Genomic DNA, 4,942 nt, shown 5'->3' with positions numbered 1-4,942 from the left:
TTACCTGAAAAGATAGAATTGGTGATTGTTTATGAACATGAGTAAATATTTGTGTGTGTTGCCAAAATAAGAACAGAAGGGCTCATAAGCAGAACAAAGGTTACATGGGAGCAATGCCCAGAGGTCTAAACAAAGAGGGGGAAGATGTGCACGTGCAGTCATGCACACACACAGACAGCACACCTCATTACTGCACACCTCTTTCCTCTCTTTGAGCAGATAATGGCAGGAGGCGATCCCGTCTTGCCATATTTGCAAAAATCTGTGAAAGATGAGGAACCAAGTCTGAATTCTGGCACCTCTTGGCTTGCTGAGAAATCCTCCCATGGAGGAATGGAAGGCTGTGTCTGACCACTGAAATGAAGCAGCCTGGCTTGTGGCCACACCAATTAGTGCTTGACCACACTGCATCAGGTTTGTCTGGGAAAGATCCATACAGAGCAGCCAAAGCAGAGCCAGGGAGGGAACCAATGGCAAGCAGTGTGGGCAGTCAGGACACCAGGGCTGCACTTTCCGTGCCAGCTCCTGTGGATGCACTGAGAAAGCCCAGAGCTGCTTTCCCTTCTTTAGGAAGCATCAGCTGCTTTTTGGTCTTGTTAAGCAAACTGCAAATTTAAGAAGTTAAACCCAAGGAAGGAGCCAAACCTTATATTCGAAAAGCTATAGAAACAGTTGGGAAAAAGAAAGGCTGAAATCAATGTTACAAACACATGTGCTTATTTAGTTAGTTTTTAAAAATTATTAATTTTGAATAAGAGCTAATGTTCCACGTTCAAGTACTGGATTTCTTTCTAAGGTGAAAAACAGAGACAGGAAAAGGCGCTCAAATTGGTTTTTTTTTAAGCATGATACAACCTATTTAATTATATTGTTACAGCACATAATATGCCCTGGGGGTTTCAGAGCTCCAAATTGCAAGTGTTTGAGATACAGTTGCGACATTTTGCTCCTACCAGATGTAAAGTACTCTTTCAATTTTCCTTGTCTCAGACGCTGGGAGACTTTTAGCCTCCCAGAAGAGTACAATTACTGCTTTGTGCCACATTTGAGCATACAGCTTACATGAGAGCAGTGCTCTCATTTGAGATAGCTGCTAACATTTACATTTTTAAACACTAAGTAGATTAAGCAAAGATTATATCACTCCAGCATCAAGCTATGAACTTGCTTTATATGTTCCTTCCAGCAATTGGGCTAGCTGAGACAGGCAACCGGGTGGGTGGGTGGACAACCTGAATCATAAGTATATTCGTTTGAGCAGGAAATTGCACTTTGAAACCTAGAAACAAAAGAGAATCAGAGATAAATTGTCCTAAATCTGGAGGTAAGAGATGGAAAATAGTAATTCCATTGTATAAAGTGTCAAACATGAAGTTGGAATAAGTCTGGGGCAGTGCAGTTGCCTGGAAAAGTTCCAAGAATATTGTCTTAATGCATATGTATGTTAAACTGTACCCTAATTATAAAAGAGTTTGTTAGACCTTAGATATTAATATTATTAAGGCCCCACTGATACTGCTTAATTATCACATTTATTATAAATCTGGTCTGAGGCTGCTCAAAACCAAAAATTTCAGCAGTAAATGTTGAATCTGTAACTTCACAGTAAGAGTCTATCTTACAGCAAAACCGTGCTTCAGTTGCTTTCAAGCCACCCAGATGTTCTCTGTTTGAGTTACTTGTATGCAATCATAGCCAGATTTGAAAAATGGAAACGAAGAAATACAGCCCACTAATGTTCCATACAGTCTTCTTCATTTGGCATTTATTTACATAAAATGTTGAAAGTGTCAAATTATACATATATACATAAAATATTTTTCTCTCTCTTAATACAAATATGCATGTGGGGTATGTTTTGTATGTAAACATACTTCCCCCCCCCCCCCCCCCCCGCATTCCTTCATTTTATGCAGCAATGTGTCAAGCATATGGGAAATACTTCTTTTAACTGGAAAAAGCCATTTCAAAGTGCTAGATTAGAACTCCAGGTAAGGCTTTTCCCACAAATTGCAATATCAAAAAAGTTAAATTTTGGTATTCATCCTCCTATTCAAGTACACTGCCATAAATTGGCTGTGTTGTTTCCATTGGTTTTATTTGTTTGGTTGGTTGGGGGTTTTCCTCCTTTGGTGTTAAAACTCAAAACACTTATTTTATAACACTGCAGTGAACATGGGAGTGGGGGGAGGGAGATGAATGAAGTTTCTGGCAGTAGGGCCACAGGTAGTTACTCAGCTGGGGACATACCAGAAGGTATCTACCAAGACATGCCAGGCTGCTCTTGGGCTTGCTGTCAGTTTTCAGGCACGGTAAGTTGTATCTGCACCATGCTATCTGTCACTCATTAATCCCATCCACACAACAAAGGGTCTTCTAGTGCCAAAACTGCTCTTGTTTCCAGCTGACACCTACGAAGACACGTTCAACCAGCCAGCTTCTGCCAATAAGCAGGGAAAAGAGTGACCAGACGTTATGGCCCCTAACCATTAAAATAAATTAGTTCTTAATTAATTATTCTCCTTCAGCTGAAGCAAATGGCTTTCTCCTGTGGGCTGGAATGAAGCAGTGAGCAGGAAGGAGCTGGAGGAGTATTTTTTGATGGCACTCTGGTATCGCTTCTAAGGAATTCGGGATCTCCGGCTGCTTGTCTGCCAAGCCCTGCAGAGATCCTGATTTGTGTTTTTGTTTGGGACGTGTGGGTGTCTCCAGAGAGGAGGTGTAAAACATAGATGGTGTCTTTGTGGATCAGGTGTGCAACACACAGCAAGTCTCATCATGACTAGCAGGGGTTGCTAATTACAGCTATATTTGTCTTTTGGGCATATTCGTTAATAGCTGGTAAGAATATATCTGTGAGATGACAGGAAAAGGAAGACTATTTTCCCAGTGGCAACCACAGCAAGAAATGCTACAGACTCCCTGTCTCAGCTGTTTTCCTGTAGATGCAAGGCAGAAAGTTGGGGAACAGAAAAAAGAGATGACTGGGACCCTATTACTCAAATATTTCTCCTCTCAGACCAAAAATCCTTCCATACAGTCCTTGTGGTTTCCTATCAAGAACTGGTAGGTGCAAATAAATAAGTAAATAAGTAATTAAATAAGTAAACCACCAGGTAGAAAATGTTTAGTACATGCTGTCTAAACAAAGAAAAAGCATCATTCATTGTAGTTAGCCTTCAAATTTGATAATTTACTTAGATAATTAGGTAGCACTGCCATGATTTATTTACAGCATCCATAATTATAATCAGAATGAATATATGAAATGTGCAAACAATGAGGTTACCACAGCTGGTGGACTAAGCCAAAGCTCACAACTTTCAATGGATGACCTTACATGTTCTTCTAATTCTCTGGCTTCAGTAAGTAATACAGTGGAAAAATAATTTCCTATCACAGACGTTTTTGGTTTTTAAAATACAGTTGAAAAAAGGAAGAAAACAAACACATGGGCTGAAGCACAGGAATGTTTCTCATGTAGACAAATGAAAGCTTTTTCATATCTCTGTATTTCCTTCATTTCATCATTGACATAGATATACTTCAACGACAGAAAACAACCTTGTGAGAGGGAAAGGCACAACCACTGTCTCAAACAACTTTGCCAATTCCAATAGGCCTATGCACATTTCTTTTCTGGGGTTTCCTAAGCAGCAGTTTGGTTATCAGTGGCTAGGAATGTAATCCCTAAGTAGCTGGCAAATTGGTATCAATCATTAACCCACATCCAAGAGCCCAGCTAACAACAGCAGAATGCGAGACAAAGGCTTGCATAGAAATAGAAGTGGGCACATTTCATGTCCTTCACAGAGCCACCAGCAAACCCAGCACTTGTCCTGAGTTCCCAGGATTTATGGGAAGAACCTCACAAACCACCTCTTCCACAGTATCACAGTTTTTTGCATGAGCTCAGTAGATAATCTCTGTATGCTCCTGATGGTGCTAAATCCTTCTTAACTGAGATAAGCATATAATCCTCACTGCAGGGCCTCACAGGCTTCAGAGTTCAGCAGCAGAGTTCAGCCTGGCTCCAGACTTCTGAGAAAAGATGCAGTCTGAATTTTGCTTTCAGGAGGGAAGCCCATCACTGAATGACAATGATGGCACTGCATGCTCAGGGACAGAATAAACTCAGCGAATTAAAAGTAAATGGAAACACAGAGATGATGGAAGAAAACTATTTTGCAGCCATAATTACAGTTTGCATTGTTGTGAAAAAATATTGTACGGAACATTATTACATTCATAGGCCAACACCAACTATACTGTTTCCCACTGTTTCTTTATCACTTTGACCTTGCAAATACCTTAAGAATTTCTTCAGAGAGATGTAAAAAGTGCTAAAATGATACAACTCTATTCTCCCTTTTCACCCGAAACATCAAAAGGCAGTGAGAACAGCCCGAGCTACACATAAAACTTTAATTGCCCTGTGATCTGGACACCCTGTCAAAAAAATAATTGATTAATCGAGCACAGAAACAATACTTTTTCCAGTGGGAACAGTATTGACAAGAGGAGACAAAAGATTCTTTAATTTGTTAATGGGGGCACTGTGTTTTGAGGACCTGGGGACAATCAAACCTAATGAAAAGCCATCCATCTCCTACAGGGTTGCCTATTTGGAAACCACGTCTGGAAGTTGATATTTGAACCTGCTTTTTCACCATACATAAAGACGTGCCAGCTCTCAGGTAGGCGGCCCATCGACTTTATGAAACATTCTTTGGGGGAAAAAGAGGCTACCGTGCAGAAACAAAGCAAAAGCAGGAAAGAAGGAAAGGCTTTTCTAACACACTTTGCACGACTGGCACACATTTGTGCAGAAAGGGGGCATTAACAAGGTCTGAGAGGAGCCTGGGGTTTGCCATAGCGCACACACTGTGGGCTGGTACCGAGCCAGCTGTGCCTCAGCCTCCTTGCTGCTGGCACGGCCCTG

This window comes from Zonotrichia leucophrys, chromosome 1 (genome assembly GCF_028769735.1).
Source record: "Zonotrichia leucophrys gambelii isolate GWCS_2022_RI chromosome 1, RI_Zleu_2.0, whole genome shotgun sequence".
Lineage (NCBI taxonomy): Eukaryota > Metazoa > Chordata > Aves > Passeriformes > Passerellidae > Zonotrichia > Zonotrichia leucophrys.
This window is presented reverse-complemented; position numbering follows the sequence as displayed.